This window comes from Sinohyriopsis cumingii, chromosome 5, assembly GCF_028554795.1.
Source record: "Sinohyriopsis cumingii isolate HCF-2022 chromosome 5, ASM2855479v2, whole genome shotgun sequence".
NCBI classification, from domain to species: Eukaryota; Metazoa; Mollusca; class Bivalvia; order Unionida; family Unionidae; genus Sinohyriopsis; species Sinohyriopsis cumingii.
In genome coordinates, this window is record NC_142965.1 from 127,836,671 (window position 1) to 127,854,743 (window position 18,073).

Below are 18,073 nucleotides of genomic sequence, written 5' to 3' on the forward strand. Positions count from 1 at the left end.
ATCACCAACGGTGCTATATAGCAAATAGGTACCAAAAATATTAGGTCTCCCCGGCGGGGAATTGAACCCCGGTCTCCCGCGTGACAGGCGGGGATACTTGCCACTATACTACCGAGGAGTTGCGAATGATATACAAGATTGTCCTATGTAAATGTTCTCTATAACTCCTATTGTACCTCGTAGGTATACGCGCTAAATATTTCATTGATACGCTGGATGGAAAGACCACATGCAAAGACTTAGTCTAAAATGGCCGATGTTTTGTTTCTTTCTGAATTTAAGGTAAACATGAATTTTGTGCAATTTATGTGATGTTTTATACTATTCTGCATAGTGGGCTGAGTTGGGTATATCTTTCGACTATCTGAAAATCATAATTAAAACGGCCGATTTAGTGTTGTATTCCTCTTCACATGGCCAGAGACAAGTAGAACATTAAGGACTTAGCCTGGTGGGATTTTCTATTATCAAGTAGGATACACAAGGAAAGGAGAAGGAAAGTATAACATGCTTCTAATTTAAAATGCAAAAGAAACACAAATTATGTCCACGTCAAAAATTTTCATAATGGCTGCGTTATCTATTACTCTGACCATATTCGTTAATAGTATGCCTTTAAAAATTGTCAGTTTTGTAATTATTTAAAGAAAAAAAAATCAGGTGAAGTTTTTCCTAAAGGCATATCAGAGATGATATTTGGAATGGTACCATTTTGTATCGTAATGCCTCCTATAGGGAAGCTAGTGTTGCTCTTGAAGTGCGCAGATACAGCTGAAAAATCACGTGAAACGGGACTTTGCCGAAAAAGGTGCTACGAAACATCGTAAAGTAGAAACTTACATTATAAAGATCCATTTGAAAAATATTTTTGCGCCAATTATATTATATGAAAAGTCCTTGTTTCTTCCTAAGATGAATTACATGCTTAATCAATAATACGAGTGATAGTGCTATCTTGGCAGGTTATTTCAATACAACAGTGAGCGGAATTGATTGACATAAAAAGACATCCCTACCGAGAATGTTGTTGTCCAAGAGCTGCATAATGTTATGGATGATTGGAATATTGTTCATCTTTGAAGATCACGAAATTCTGGTAGTTTGTCAGGTTCAAGGTGAAGTGGGACAGAGCAGGGTGTATTATTTTTTATTTCCTCCAAGTTGCATCCTTGTGTTTAAAATATTTATTTCATAGATGCACCATTTAGAGACCATTCCTTCCTATATCTTATATCAAAAACATGGAAAGTACAAACAGGGCATGGGTTATGAATATAAAATAATAATATCCGTTGTGAGAATGAATACGTACGATGGTAAAATATATTGTCACTGATGGAAAAGTGAAGAAAATGAATTTTAGTGAACCAGCTATTTGGTGGGATAATCTGAAGTATAAATAACTACCTTAACGCAGCTATATATTGCAAAGAGAAATACTGAAAGGTTTCGTGAATTGTATAGATTTCAAAACAAATTGAAATTTTTTCTTCTGAAAAACTGTGCTAGCTATCACTATAATCTACCACACTGCAGACATCGTACCGATATGACTAAAATTGTTAAAGATATGTTAACTACACACATATTGACAGAGAGACTCACAGCGTCTTAAAAAGGAGAGCTATACAAATGTGATGCTAAATTTCAGTTTCTAAAATTGCACGTTATACAGTGGACTAGTCCCCAATTTCTAGTAAAAGGACAAGCCAATTATATTCTCTTTGTCCTTTTCATTTATCTGTCTCTCTCGCTTGCATAGAATTAAGGAGTGAAATCAGATCAATGCTAAAAGAGAGGAAAACTACAAAATATTTTCGATGATATGGAAAGCAATTACTTCATGTATATTTCTGATCGCAACGGGTGTTAAATAATAAACGGATACCAAAATTATTAGGACTCCCCGGCGGGGAATTGAACCCCGGTCTCCCGCGTGACAGGCGGGGATACTTGCCACTATACTACCGAGGAGGTATGAATGGATGCAGTAAGCTTGTCCTTTAGTTTGTAAATTCATCGTTACCTCATGCTGATCAAGATGTGTGTCATGGCTTAGTAAACTTTTCTTGAAAAGTCATAGAAATACCAAGTGCCTTCTTATCTTGAAAATGATCGACAAAATAAATAAGTGATTAATGAATTCATTGATGACGATGATGTAATGATTTCAAATACAAATCAAATATCACATGAAATAGATCAGTCTTAATGTAATTTCCATTCATCGGTCACTATTGGTTAAAACTGTAAAGAATCACTTTTAAATACTTGAAATTCTTCTGTACCTGATAAAGACCAAATGTATGCTGGTATAATAACGTTTGCTGAAATACATGCAGCTGTAAATGGGATGTCTCAAACTAAATGTCTTCTCTTTGCATGGATTGGTAGTAGAGTAATATTATATTTTGTTACTGTAAATGACTATTCAATAAATGTTACGTGAATGAAACCCATAGGACAAAGCAGAAAAGACAGAAGGAATACGAAAATTGTATAATAGCAGGAAGACGATCACGATCACCCGGGGAAGCAGTTGTAATTTTTGTTATCTACCACCCTTGCTGATCAAAATGTGTGCCAATCAACTGATTTCCAGTTAAACTGAGAGTATTTTCGATGTTAGAGTATGCATAAATTTGTACGAATGAGTGTGCGACGATACCTGGTTATGTGCATGGTCTTCTATTGTTATTTTGTGTATTATTTTTTTCGTTCTTATTTTGTTTTAAATATTTATGTACTTTAAATATTTTTTTTATCTTTTTTTTATTTTTTTATTTTTATCATAGCCGATTACAAAATCTGAGGAGAACATGGCCGATGGGTCAGCCATGATCAGATGTGTTATCCTCCTTTAAGATAGTTTATTATTAGTTGATTTTTATTATTATTATTATTATTATTATACCTAAGACACAAATCCCAAACGATTAGCGCGATGTATTAATGCCAGTGCAGTAGTGCACGCACAGACACACACATATTGGGCGGCAGCTACCCATAAATCTTTAAGTCTATTCTTTCACTAGGTGTTTTTAATCTATTTAATCCAGATGGTGTATGAAGCCAAATCTGTTTGAATGTATGTATTTATATTTTAAGTTTATCTCAGATGATCATGTGTCCCTTCTCTCTCTCTCTCTCTCTCTCTCTCTCTCTCTCTCTCTCTCGGTTATAAGCTGAAAGGGAAACCAGAAACTGAGAGAGAGAGAGAGAGAGAGAGAGAGAGAGAGAGAGAATCAGGACATCTTCGCTGGCCGAAATTCCGATATGTCAACCCCATATATCCTTTACGGACGGAGCTGATATTTTTCCGCATTTTCCTAGCGACATCTATTGCATTTCACGTCTTGAATCCCTTAGTATGTAATGCCAACTCACCCATAGCGTCTAACAGTGGTGTATTATACATCGGCCGAAAATGGTGGAGGCAATTGACTTCAGAAAGGTTACTTTGTAAGTTTGACGTGGAAAGTATGACTACGTGCCAGATAGAAACTTCAGTAAAGGTATTTCTGCAAACACGTACTGGCAGTGAAAAATTGCTTATTTTTTAGTCCGTTCATGTTGTATTCTCCCCTTGTTTCGATCATGTAGGAAGAGTGTTGAAATTTGATCAATTTAATTTTGATTGGATGTGGTGGCTTGTCGCTGTATCTGATGAAATTCACAGAGCTGAAGCTCAGAAATATCTGCTCGATCCGCCAAGGTATCCGCCAAGGTGTAGTAGACGTTATCATATCGTATGATGGCTTGCGAAGATGAATTCGGGAATGATAAAGTTGGTTATGGTCAGTATGAATGGTAACTCATACATGACAATGCCTTCCATGGGTAAGCGTAAAACTTCTTATTTTAAGTCTAAAGCTTTCTTAGTCTTTTAGATGGAAAATTTGAATTTCAGCAGTTTTAAATAGTTGCAAAAAGTTTAATATTGAACTTTTAGACTTCAAAGGTTTTGCTAAAAGTCTAAATTCACCAAGTTTAGGTTTAACATAGCTGACCACTTTTCTCACCATCCAAAAAGTTACAGTTATTTGAAAGTTTGAGTGTTCTAACTTTCACTTTTTAGATTTTGGATAAACAAATAATAATAAAAATGCTAAAAGGCCTCAAGTTTTCGATATCATTTGGTTTGAAACGGAGCGCATGAATTCGATATTCCTCTCCTCAATTTAATATTCCCCTGTTCCTTTTATAAAACATTTTTCAAATGCTGTATATTGACCCTGGTTCAGAGTATAGTCAATGAAAGGGAAGAATAAATATGGTAAATAAATAGGTAGAAATAAATAGAAAGTTTACAATAATCCGTCTAGAGAGAGTTTTATGATTTGTATGCTTATATTCAGTTTATGACATTGTACGTTATATGATGGAGTAGGTCGCATTTTTCACTGAAAGAGCAAACCTACAAGGTCATCCTTTCCATTTTCTATTTCTCCCGATTGCTACGAAGTATGGAGTGAATTGACGTTAATACTAATAGGAAGGGGCAAAAAAGGAGTTTTAGATGACAAGGGAAGCAAGTGATTCGTGCATATTCCTGATCACCAACGGTGCTATATAGCAAATAGGTACCAAAAATATTAGGTCTCCCCGGCGGGGAATTGAACCCCGGTCTCCCACGTGACAGGCGGGGATACTTGCCACTATACTACCGAGGAGTTGCGAATGATATACAAGATTGTCCTATGTAAATGTTCTCTATAACTCCTATTGTACCTCGTAGGTATACGCGCTAAATATTTCATTGATACGCTGGATGGAAAGACCACATGCAAAGACTTAGTCTAAAATGGCCGATGTTTTGTTTCTTTCTGAATTTAAGGTAAACATGAATTTTGTGCAATTTATGTGATGTTTTATACTATTCTGCATAGTGGGCTGAGTTGGGTATATCTTTCGACTATCTGAAAATCATAATTAAAACGGCCGATTTAGTGTTGTATTCCTCTTCACATGGCCAGAGACAAGTAGAACATTAAGGACTTAGCCTGGTGGGATTTTCTATTATCAAGTAGGATACACAAGGAAAGGAGAAGGAAAGTATAACATGCTTCTAATTTAAAATGCAAAAGAAACACAAATTATGTCCACGTCAAAAAATTTCATAATGGCTGCGTTATCTATTACTCTGACCATATTCATTAATAGTATGCCTTTAAAAATTGTCAGTTTTGTAATTATTTAAAGAAAAAAAAATCAGGTGAAGTTTTTCCTAAAGGCATATGAGAGATGATATTTGGAATGGTACCATTTTGTATCGTAATGCCTCCTATAGGGAAGCTAGTGTTGCTCTTGAAGTGCGCAGATACAGCTGAAAAATCACGTGAAACGGGACTTTGCCGAAAAAGGTGCTACGAAACATCGTAAAGTAGAAACTTACATTATAAAGATCCATTTGAAAAATATTTTTGCGCCAATTATATTATATGAAAAGTCCTTGTTTCTTCCTAAGATGAATTACATGCTTAATCAATAATACGAGTGATAGTGCTATCTTGGCAGGTTATTTCAATACAACAGTGAGCGGAATTGATTGACATAAAAAGACATCCCTACCGAGAATGTTGTTGTCCAAGAGCTGCATAATGTTATGGATGATTGGAATATTGTTCATCTTTGAAGATCACGAAATTCTGGTAGTTTGTCAGGTTCAAGGTGAAGTGGGACAGAGCAGGGTGTATTATTTTTTATTTCCTCCAAGTTGCATCCTTGTGTTTAAAATATTTATTTCATAGATGCACCATTTAGAGACCATTCCTTCCTATATCTTATATCAAATACATGGAAAGTACAAACAGGGCATGGGTTATGAATATAAAATAATAATATCCGTTGTGAGAATGAATACGTACGATGGTAAAATATATTGTCACTGATGGAAAAGTGAAGAAAATGAATTTTAGTGAACCAGCTATTTGGTGGGATAATCTGAAGTATAAATAACTACCTTAACGCAGCTATATATTGCAAAGAGAAATACTGAAAGGTTTCGTGAATTGTATAGATTTCAAAACAAATTGAAATTTTTTCTTCTGAAAAACTGTGCTAGCTATCACTATAATCTACCACACTGCAGACATCGTACCGATATGACTAAAATTGTTAAAGATATGTTAACTACACACATATTGACAGAGAGACTCACAGCGTCTTGAAAAGGAGAGCTATACAAATGTGATGGTAAATTTCAGTTTCTAAAATTGCACGTTATACAGTGGACTAGTCCCCAATTTCTAGTAAAAGGACAAGCCAATTATATTCTCTTTGTCCTTTTCATTTATCTGTCTCTCTCGCTTGCATAGAATTAAGGAGTGAAATCAGATCAATGCTAAAAGAGAGGAAAACTACAAAATATTTTCGATGATATGGAAAGCAATTACTTCATGTATATTTCTGATCGCAACGGGTGTTAAATAATAAACGGATACCAAAATTATTAGGACTCCCCGGCGGGGAATTGAACCCCGGTCTCCCGCGTGACAGGCGGGGATACTTGCCACTATACTACCGAGGAGGTATGAATGGATGCAGTAAGCTTGTCCTTTAGTTTGTAAATTCATCGTTACCTCATGCTGATCAAGATGTGTGTCATGGCTTAGTAAACTTTTCTTGAAAAGTCATAGAAATACCAAGTGCCTTCTTATCTTGAAAATGATCGACAAAATAAATAAGTGATTAATGAATTCATTGATGACGATCATGTAATGATTTCAAATACAAATCAAATATCACATGAAATAGATCAGTCTTAATGTAATTTCCATTCATCGGTCACTATTGGTTAAAACTGTAAAGAATCACTTTTAAATACTTGAAATTCTTCTGTACCTGATAAAGACCAAATGTGTGCTGGTATAATAACGTTTGCTGAAATACATGCAGCTGTAAATGGGATGTCTCAAACTAAATGTCTTCTCTTTGCATGGATTGGTAGTAGAGTAATATTATATTTTGTTACTGTAAATGACTATTCAATAAATGTTACGTGAATGAAACCCATAGGACAAAGCAGAAAAGACAGAAGGAATACGAAAATTGTATAATAGCAGGAAGACGATCACGATCACCCGGGGAAGCAGTTGTAATTTTTGTTATCTACCACCCTTGCTGATCAAAATGTGTGCCAATCAACTGATTTCCAGTTAAACTGAGAGTATTTTCGATGTTAGAGTATGCATAAATTTGTACGAATGAGTGTGCGACGATACCTGGTTATGTGCATGCTCTTCTATTGTTATTTTGTGTATTATTTTTTTCGTTCTTATTTTGTTTTAAATATTTATGTACTTTAAATATTTTTTTTATTTTTGTTTTATTTTTTTATTTTTATCATAGCCGATTACAAAATCTGAGGAGAACATGGCCGATGGGTCAGCCATGATCAGATGTGTTATCCTCCTTTAAGATAGTTTATTATTAGTTGATTTTTATTATTATTATTATTATTATTATACCTAAGACACAAATCCCAAACGATTAGCGCGATGTATTAATGCCAGTGCAGTAGTGCACGCACAGACACACACATATTGGGCGGCAGCTACCCATAAATCTTTAAGTCTATTCTTTCACTAGGTGTTTTTAATCTATTTAATCCAGATGGTGTATGAATCCAAATCTGTTTGAATGTATGTATTTATATTTTAAGTTTATCTCAGATGATCATGTGTCCCTTCTCTCTCTCTCTCTCTCTCTCTCTCTCTCTCTCTCTCTCTCTCTGTCTCTCTCTCTCTCGGTTATAAGCTGAAAGGGAAACCAGAAACTGAGAGAGAGAGAGAGAGAGAGAGAGAGAGAGAGAGAGAGAATCAGGACATCTTCGCTGGCCGAAATTCCGATATGTCAACCCCATATATCCTTTACGGACGGAGCTGATATTTTTCCGCATTTTCCTAGCGACATCTATTGCATTTCACGTCTTGAATCCCTTAGTATGTAATGCCAACTCACCTATAGCGTCTAACAGTGGTGTATTATACATCGGCCGAAAATGGTGGAGGCAATTGACTTCAGAAAGGTTACTTTGTAAGTTTGACGTGGAAAGTATGACTACGTGCCAGATAGAAACTTCAGTAAAGGTATTTCTGCAAACACGTACTGGCAGTGAAAAATTGCTTATTTTTGAGTCCGTTCATGTTGTATTCTCCCCTTGTTTCGATCATGTAGGAAGAGTGTTGAAATTTGATCAATTTAATTTTGATTGGATGTGGTGGCTTGTCGCTGTATCTGATGAAATTCACAGAGCTGAAGCTCAGAAATATCTGCTCGATCCGCCAAGGTATCCGCCAAGGTGTAGTAGACGTTATCATATCGTATGATGGCTTGCGAAGATGAATTCGGGAATGATAAAGTTGGTTATGGTCAGTATGAATGGTAACTCATACATGACAATGCCTTCCATGGGTAAGCGTAAAACTTCTTATTTTAAGTCTAAAGCTTTCTTAGTCTTTTAGATGGAAAATTTGAATTTCAGCAGTTTTAAATAGTTGCAAAAAGTTTAATATTGAACTTTTAGACTTCAAAGGTTTTGCTAAAAGTCTAAATTCACCAAGTTTAGGTTTAACATAGCTGACCACTTTTCTCACCATCCAAAAAGTTGCAGTTATTTGAAAGTTTGAGTGTTCTAACTTTCACTTTTTAGATTTTGGATAAACAAATAATAATAAAAATGCTAAAAGGCCTCAAGTTTTCGATATCATTTGGTTTGAAACGGAGCGCATGAATTCGATATTCCTCTCCTCAATTTAATATTCCCCTGTTCCTTTTATAAAACATTTTTCAAATGCTGTATATTGACCCTGGTTCAGAGTATAGTCAATGAAAGGGAAGAATAAATATGGTAAATAAATAGGTAGAAATAAATAGAAAGTTTACAATAATCCGTCTAGAGAGAGTTTTATGATTTGTATGCTTATATTCAGTTTATGACATTGTACGTTATATGATGGAGTAGGTCCCATTTTTCACTGAAAGAGCAAACCTACAAGGTCATCCTTTCCATTTTCTATTTCTCCCGATTGCTACGAAGTATGGAGTGAATTGACGTTAATACTAATAGGAAGGGGCAAAAAAGGAGTTTTAGATGACAAGGGAAGCAAGTGATTCGTGCATATTCCTGATCACCAACGGTGCTATATAGCAAATAGGTACCAAAAATATTAGGTCTCCCCGGCGGGGAATTGAACCCCGGTCTCCCGCGTGACAGGCGGGGATACTTGCCACTATACTACCGAGGAGTTGCGAATGATATACAAGATTGTCCTATGTAAATGTTCTCTATAACTCCTATTGTACCTCGTAGGTATACGCGCTAAATATTTCATTGATACGCTGGATGGAAAGACCACATGCAAAGACTTAGTCTAAAATGGCCGATGTTTTGTTTCTTTCTGAATTTAAGGTAAACATGAATTTTGTGCAATTTATGTGATGTTTTATACTATTCTGCATAGTGGGCTGAGTTGGGTATATCTTTCGACTATCTGAAAATCATAATTAAAACGGCCGATTTAGTGTTGTATTCCTCTTCACATGGCCAGAGACAAGTAGAACATTAAGGACTTAGCCTGGTGGGATTTTCTATTATCAAGTAGGATACACAAGGAAAGGAGAAGGAAAGTATAACATGCTTCTAATTTAAAATGCAAAAGAAACACAAATTATGTCCACGTCAAAAAATTTCATAATGGCTGCGTTATCTATTACTCTGACCATATTCATTAATAGTATGCCTTTAAAAATTGTCAGTTTTGTAATTATTTAAAGAAAAAAAAATCAGGTGAAGTTTTTCCTAAAGGCATATGAGAGATGATATTTGGAATGGTACCATTTTGTATCGTAATGCCTCCTATAGGGAAGCTAGTGTTGCTCTTGAAGTGCGCAGATACAGCTGAAAAATCACGTGAAACGGGACTTTGCCGAAAAAGGTGCTACGAAACATCGTAAAGTAGAAACTTACATTATAAAGATCCATTTGAAAAATATTTTTGCGCCAATTATATTATATGAAAAGTCCTTGTTTCTTCCTAAGATGAATTACATGCTTAATCAATAATACGAGTGATAGTGCTATCTTGGCAGGTTATTTCAATACAACAGTGAGCGGAATTGATTGACATAAAAAGACATCCCTACCGAGAATGTTGTTGTCCAAGAGCTGCATAATGTTATGGATGATTGGAATATTGTTCATCTTTGAAGATCACGAAATTCTGGTAGTTTGTCAGGTTCAAGGTGAAGTGGGACAGAGCAGGGTGTATTATTTTTTATTTCCTCCAAGTTGCATCCTTGTGTTTAAAATATTTATTTCATAGATGCACCATTTAGAGACCATTCCTTCCTATATCTTATATCAAATGCATGGAAAGTACAAACAGGGCATGGGTTATGAATATAAAATAATAATATCCGTTGTGAGAATGAATACGTACGATGGTAAAATATATTGTCACTGATGGAAAAGTGAAGAAAATGAATTTTAGTGAACCAGCTATTTGGTGGGATAATCTGAAGTATAAATAACTACCTTAACGCAGCTATATATTGCAAAGAGAAATACTGAAAGGTTTCGTGAATTGTATAGATTTCAAAACAAATTGAAATTTTTTCTTCTGAAAAACTGTGCTAGCTATCACTATAATCTACCACACTGCAGACATCGTACCGATATGACTAAAATTGTTAAAGATATGTTAACTACACACATATTGACAGAGAGACTCACAGCGTCTTGAAAAGGAGAGCTATACAAATGTGATGCTAAATTTCAGTTTCTAAAATTGCACGTTATACAGTGGACTAGTCCCCAATTTCTAGTAAAAGGACAAGCCAATTATATTCTCTTTGTCCTTTTCATTTATCTGTCTCTCTCGCTTGCATAGAATTAAGGAGTGAAATCAGATCAATGCTAAAAGAGAGGAAAACTACAAAATATTTTCGATGATATGGAAAGCAATTACTTCATGTATATTTCTGATCGCAACGGGTGTTAAATAATAAACGGATACCAAAATTATTAGGACTCCCCGGCGGGGAATTGAACCCCGGTCTCCCGCGTGACAGGCGGGGATACTTGCCACTATACTACCGAGGAGGTATGAATGGATGCAGTAAGCTTGTCCTTTAGTTTGTAAATTCATCGTTACCTCATGCTGATCAAGATGTGTGTCATGGCTTAGTAAACTTTTCTTGAAAAGTCATAGAAATACCAAGTGCCTTCTTATCTTGAAAATGATCGACAAAATAAATAAGTGATTAATGAATTCATTGATGACGATGATGTAATGATTTCAAATACAAATCAAATATCACATGAAATAGATCAGTCTTAATGTAATTTCCATTCATCGGTCACTATTGGTTAAAACTGTAAAGAATCACTTTTAAATACTTGAAATTCTTCTGTACCTGATAAAGACCAAATGTGTGCTGGTATAATAACGTTTGCTGAAATACATGCAGCTGTAAATGAGATGTCTCAAACTAAATGTCTTCTCTTTGCATGGATTGGTAGTAGAGTAATATTATATTTTGTTACTGTAAATGACTATTCAATAAATGTTACGTGACTGAAACCCATAGGACAAAGCAGAAAAGACAGAAGGAATACGAAAATTGTATAATAGCAGGAAGACGATCACGATCACCCGGGGAAGCAGTTGTAATTTTTGTTATCTACCACCCTTGCTGATCAAAATGTGTGCCAATCAACTGATTTCCAGTTAAACTGAGAGTATTTTCAATGTTAGAGTATGCATAAATTTGTACGAATGAGTGTGCGACGATACCTGGTTATGTGCATGGTCTTCTATTGTTATTTTGTGTATTATTTTTTTCGTTCTTATTTTGTTTTAAATAATTATGTACTTTAAATATTTTTTTTATTTTTTTTTTATTTTTTTATTTTTATCATAGCCGATTACAAAATCTGAGGAGAACATGGCCGAAGGGTCAGCCATGATCAGATGTGTTATCCTCCTTTAAGATAGTTTATTATTAGTTGATTTTTATTATTATTATTATTATTATTATTATTATTATTATACCTAAGACACAAATCCCAAACGATTAGCGCGATGTATTAATGCCAGTGCAGTAGTGCACGCACAGACACACACATATTGGGCGGCAGCTACCCATAAATCTTTAAGTCTATTCTTTCACTAGGTGTTTTTAATCTATTTAATCCAGATGGTGTATGAATCCAAATCTGTTTGAATGTATGTATTTATATTTTAAGTTTATCTCAGATGATCATGTGTCCCTTCTCTCTCTCTCTCTCTCTCTCTCTCTCTCTCTCTCTCTCGGTTATAAGCTGAAAGGGAAACCAGAAACTGAGAGAGAGAGAGAGAGAGAGAGAGAGAGAGAATCAGGACATCTTCGCTGGCCGAAATTCCGATATGTCAACCCCATATATCCTTTACGGACGGAGCTGATATTTTTCCGCATTTTCCTAGCGACATCTATTGCATTTCACGTCTTGAATCCCTTAGTATGTAATGCCAACTCACCTATAGCGTCTAACAGTGGTGTATTATACATCGGCCGAAAATGGTGGAGGCAATTGACTTCAGAAAGGTTACTTTGTAAGTTTGACGTGGAAAGTATGACTACGTGCCAGATAGAAACTTCAGTAAAGGTATTTCTGCAAACACGTACTGGCAGTGAAAAATTGCTTATTTTTGAATCCGTTCATGTTGTATTCTCCCCTTGTTTCGATCATGTAGGAAGAGTGTTGAAATTTGATCAATTTAATTTTGATTGGATGTGGTGGCTTGTCGCTGTATCTGATGAAATTCACAGAGCTGAAGCTCAGAAATATCTGCTCGATCCGCCAAGGTATCCGCCAAGGTGTAGTAGACGTTATCATATCGTATGATGGCTTGCGAAGATGAATTCGGGAATGATAAAGTTGGTTATGGTCAGTATGAATGGTAACTCATACATGACAATGCCTTCCATGGGTAAGCGTAAAACTTCTTATTTTAAGTCTAAAGCTTTCTTAGTCTTTTAGATGGAAAATTTGAATTTCAGCAGTTTTAAATAGTTGCAAAAAGTTTAATATTGAACTTTTAGACTTCAAAGGTTTTGCTAAAAGTCTAAATTCACCAAGTTTAGGTTTAACATAGCTGACCACTTTTCTCACCATCCAAAAAGTTGCAGTTATTTGAAAGTTTGAGTGTTCTAACTTTCACTTTTTAGATTTTGGATAAACAAATAATAATAAAAATGCTAAAAGGCCTCAAGTTTTCGATATCATTTGGTTTGAAACGGAGCGCATGAATTCGATATTCCTCTCCTCAATTTAATATTCCCCTGTTCCTTTTATAAAACATTTTTCAAATGCTGTATATTGACCCTGGTTCAGAGTATAGTCAATGAAAGGGAAGAATAAATATGGTAAATAAATAGGTAGAAATAAATAGAAAGTTTACAATAATCCGTCTAGAGAGAGTTTTATGATTTGTATGCTTATATTCAGTTTATGACATTGTACGTTATATGATGGAGTAGGTCCCATTTTTCACTGAAAGAGCAAACCTACAAGGTCATCCTTTCCATTTTCTATTTCTCCCGATTGCTACGAAGTATGGAGTGAATTGACGTTAATACTAATAGGAAGGGGCAAAAAAGGAGTTTTAGATGACAAGGGAAGCAAGTGATTCGTGCATATTCCTGATCACCAACGGTGCTATATAGCAAATAGGTACCAAAAATATTAGGTCTCCCCGGCGGGGAATTGAACCCCGGTCTCCCGCGTGACAGGCGGGGATACTTGCCACTATACTACCGAGGAGTTGCGAATGATATACAAGATTGTCCTATGTAAATGTTCTCTATAACTCCTATTGTACCTCGTAGGTATACGCGCTAAATATTTCATTGATACGCTGGATGGAAAGACCACATGCAAAGACTTAGTCTAAAATGGCCGATGTTTTGTTTCTTTCTGAATTTAAGGTAAACATGAATTTTGTGCAATTTATGTGATGTTTTATACTATTCTGCATAGTGGGCTGAGTTGGGTATATCTTTCGACTATCTGAAAATCATAATTAAAACGGCCGATTTAGTGTTGTATTCCTCTTCACATGGCCAGAGACAAGTAGAACATTAAGGACTTAGCCTGGTGGGATTTTCTATTATCAAGTAGGATACACAAGGAAAGGAGAAGGAAAGTATAACATGCTTCTAATTTAAAATGCAAAAGAAACACAAATTATGTCCACGTCAAAAAATTTCATAATGGCTGCGTTATCTATTACTCTGACCATATTCATTAATAGTATGCCTTTAAAAATTGTCAGTTTTGTAATTATTTAAAGAAAAAAAAATCAGGTGAAGTTTTTCCTAAAGGCATATGAGAGATGATATTTGGAATGGTACCATTTTGTATCGTAATGCCTCCTATAGGGAAGCTAGTGTTGCTCTTGAAGTGCGCAGATACAGCTGAAAAATCACGTGAAACGGGACTTTGCCGAAAAAGGTGCTACGAAACATCGTAAAGTAGAAACTTACATTATAAAGATCCATTTGAAAAATATTTTTGCGCCAATTATATTATATGAAAAGTCCTTGTTTCTTCCTAAGATGAATTACATGCTTAATCAATAATACGAGTGATAGTGCTATCTTGGCAGGTTATTTCAATACAACAGTGAGCGGAATTGATTGACATAAAAAGACATCCCTACCGAGAATGTTGTTGTCCAAGAGCTGCATAATGTTATGGATGATTGGAATATTGTTCATCTTTGAAGATCACGAAATTCTGGTAGTTTGTCAGGTTCAAGGTGAAGTGGGACAGAGCAGGGTGTATTATTTTTTATTTCCTCCAAGTTGCATCCTTGTGTTTAAAATATTTATTTCATAGATGCACCATTTAGAGACCATTCCTTCCTATATCTTATATCAAATACATGGAAAGTACAAACAGGGCATGGGTTATGAATATAAAATAATAATATCCGTTGTGAGAATGAATACGTACGATGGTAAAATATATTGTCACTGATGGAAAAGTGAAGAAAATGAATTTTAGTGAACCAGCTATTTGGTGGGATAATCTGAAGTATAAATAACTACCTTAACGCAGCTATATATTGCAAAGAGAAATACTGAAAGGTTTCGTGAATTGTATAGATTTCAAAACAAATTGAAATTTTTTCTTCTGAAAAACTGTGCTAGCTATCACTATAATCTACCACACTGCAGACATCGTACCGATATGACTAAAATTGTTAAAGATATGTTAACTACACACATATTGACAGAGAGACTCACAGCGTCTTGAAAAGGAGAGCTATACAAATGTGATGGTAAATTTCAGTTTCTAAAATTGCACGTTATACAGTGGACTAGTCCCCAATTTCTAGTAAAAGGACAAGCCAATTATATTCTCTTTGTCCTTTTCATTTATCTGTCTCTCTCGCTTGCATAGAATTAAGGAGTGAAATCAGATCAATGCTAAAAGAGAGGAAAACTACAAAATATTTTCGATGATATGGAAAGCAATTACTTCATGTATATTTCTGATCGCAACGGGTGTTAAATAATAAACGGATACCAAAATTATTAGGACTCCCCGGCGGGGAATTGAACCCCGGTCTCCCGCGTGACAGGCGGGGATACTTGCCACTATACTACCGAGGAGGTATGAATGGATGCAGTAAGCTTGTCCTTTAGTTTGTAAATTCATCGTTACCTCATGCTGATCAAGATGTGTGTCATGGCTTAGTAAACTTTTCTTGAAAAGTCATAGAAATACCAAGTGCCTTCTTATCTTGAAAATGATCGACAAAATAAATAAGTGATTAATGAATTCATTGATGACGATGATGTAATGATTTCAAATACAAATCAAATATCACATGAAATAGATCAGTCTTAATGTAATTTCCATTCATCGGTCACTATTGGTTAAAACTGTAAAGAATCACTTTTAAATACTTGAAATTCTTCTGTACCTGATAAAGACCAAATGTGTGCTGGTATAATAACGTTTGCTGAAATACATGCAGCTGTAAATGAGATGTCTCAAACTAAATGTCTTCTCTTTGCATGGATTGGTAGTAGAGTAATATTATATTTTGTTACTGTAAATGACTATTCAATAAATGTTACGTGACTGAAACCCATAGGACAAAGCAGAAAAGACAGAAGGAATACGAAAATTGTATAATAGCAGGAAGACGATCACGATCACCCGGGGAAGCAGTTGTAATTTTTGTTATCTACCACCCTTGCTGATCAAAATGTGTGCCAATCAACTGATTTCCAGTTAAACTGAGAGTATTTTCGATGTTAGAGTATGCATAAATTTGTACGAATGAGTGTGCGACGATACCTGGTTATGTGCATGGTCTTCTATTGTTATTTTGTGTATTATTTTTTTCGTTCTTATTTTGTTTTAAATAATTATGTACTTTAAATATTTTTTTTATTTTTTTTTTATTTTTTTATTTTTATCATAGCCGATTACAAAATCTGAGGAGAACATGGCCGAAGGGTCAGCCATGATCAGATGTGTTATCCTCCTTTAAGATAGTTTATTATTAGTTGATTTTTATTATTATTATTATTATTATTATTATTATTATACCTAAGACACAAATCCCAAACGATTAGCGCGATGTATTAATGCCAGTGCAGTAGTGCACGCACAGACACACACATATTGGGCGGCAGCTACCCATAAATCTTTAAGTCTATTCTTTCACTAGGTGTTTTTAATCTATTTAATCCAGATGGTGTATGAATCCAAATCTGTTTGAATGTATGTATTTATATTTTAAGTTTATCTCAGATGATCATGTGTCCCTTCTCTCTCTCTCTCTCTCTCTCTCTCTCTCTCTCTCTCTCTCTCTCTCTCTCTCTCTCTCTCTCTCTCTCTCGGTTATAAGCTGAAAGGGAAACCAGAAACTGAGAGAGAGAGAGAGAGAGAGAGAGAGAGAGAATCAGGACATCTTCGCTGGCCGAAATTCCGATATGTCAACCCCATATATCCTTTACGGACGGAGCTGATATTTTTCCGCATTTTCCTAGCGACATCTATTGCATTTCACGTCTTGAATCCCTTAGTATGTAATGCCAACTCACCTATAGCGTCTAACAGTGGTGTATTATACATCGGCCGAAAATGGTGGAGGCAATTGACTTCAGAAAGGTTACTTTGTAAGTTTGACGTGGAAAGTATGACTACGTGCCAGATAGAAACTTCAGTAAAGGTATTTCTGCAAACACGTACTGGCAGTGAAAAATTGCTTATTTTTGAATCCGTTCATGTTGTATTCTCCCCTTGTTTCGATCATGTAGGAAGAGTGTTGAAATTTGATCAATTTAATTTTGATTGGATGTGGTGGCTTGTCGCTGTATCTGATGAAATTCACAGAGCTGAAGCTCAGAAATATCTGCTCGATCCGCCAAGGTATCCGCCAAGGTGTAGTAGACGTTATCATATCGTATGATGGCTTGCGAAGATGAATTCGGGAATGATAAAGTTGGTTATGGTCAGTATGAATGGTAACTCATACATGACAATGCCTTCCATGGGTAAGCGTAAAACTTCTTATTTTAAGTCTAAAGCTTTCTTAGTCTTTTAGATGGAAAATTTGAATTTCAGCAGTTTTAAATAGTTGCAAAAAGTTTAATATTGAACTTTTAGACTTCAAAGGTTTTGCTAAAAGTCTAAATTCACCAAGTTTAGGTTTAACATAGCTGACCACTTTTCTCACCATCTAAAAAGTTGCAGTTATTTGAAAGTTTGAGTGTTCTAACTTTCACTTTTTAGATTTTGGATAAACAAATAATAATAAAAATGCTAAAAGGCCTCAAGTTTTCGATATCATTTGGTTTGAAACGGAGCGCATGAATTCGATATTCCTCTCCTCAATTTAATATTCCCCTGTTCCTTTTATAAAACATTTTTCAAATGCTGTATATTGACCCTGGTTCAGAGTATAGTCAATGAAAGGGAAGAATAAATATGGTAAATAAATAGGTAGAAATAAATAGAAAGTTTACAATAATCCGTCTAGAGAGAGTTTTATGATTTGTATGCTTA

General features: G+C 35.2%; 8 non-coding genes across 8 annotated transcripts; all 8 read right to left on the reverse strand.

Annotated features, from left to right (window-relative positions):
- Window positions 1–46: 46 nt before the first annotated feature.
- Trnad-guc (transfer RNA aspartic acid (anticodon GUC)) lies at window positions 47–118 on the reverse strand. Its single transcript has one exon. It is a non-coding gene; the product is annotated as a tRNA-Asp (tRNA).
- A 1,784-nt stretch (window positions 119–1,902) lies between these two features.
- Trnad-guc (transfer RNA aspartic acid (anticodon GUC)) lies at window positions 1,903–1,974 on the reverse strand. The gene has a single exon. It is a non-coding gene; the product is annotated as a tRNA-Asp (tRNA).
- Window positions 1,975–4,601: 2,627 nt separating this feature from the next.
- Window positions 4,602–4,673, reverse strand: Trnad-guc (transfer RNA aspartic acid (anticodon GUC)). The gene has a single exon. It is a non-coding gene; the product is annotated as a tRNA-Asp (tRNA).
- A 1,784-nt stretch (window positions 4,674–6,457) lies between these two features.
- Window positions 6,458–6,529, reverse strand: Trnad-guc (transfer RNA aspartic acid (anticodon GUC)). The gene has a single exon. It is a non-coding gene; the product is annotated as a tRNA-Asp (tRNA).
- Window positions 6,530–9,176: 2,647 nt separating this feature from the next.
- On the reverse strand, window positions 9,177–9,248 carry Trnad-guc (transfer RNA aspartic acid (anticodon GUC)). Its single transcript has one exon. It is a non-coding gene; the product is annotated as a tRNA-Asp (tRNA).
- Window positions 9,249–11,032: 1,784 nt separating this feature from the next.
- Trnad-guc (transfer RNA aspartic acid (anticodon GUC)) lies at window positions 11,033–11,104 on the reverse strand. Its single transcript has one exon. It is a non-coding gene; the product is annotated as a tRNA-Asp (tRNA).
- Window positions 11,105–13,735: 2,631 nt separating this feature from the next.
- On the reverse strand, window positions 13,736–13,807 carry Trnad-guc (transfer RNA aspartic acid (anticodon GUC)). The gene has a single exon. It is a non-coding gene; the product is annotated as a tRNA-Asp (tRNA).
- Window positions 13,808–15,591: 1,784 nt separating this feature from the next.
- Trnad-guc (transfer RNA aspartic acid (anticodon GUC)) lies at window positions 15,592–15,663 on the reverse strand. Its single transcript has one exon. It is a non-coding gene; the product is annotated as a tRNA-Asp (tRNA).
- Between the last annotated feature and the right edge of the window lie 2,410 nt (window positions 15,664–18,073).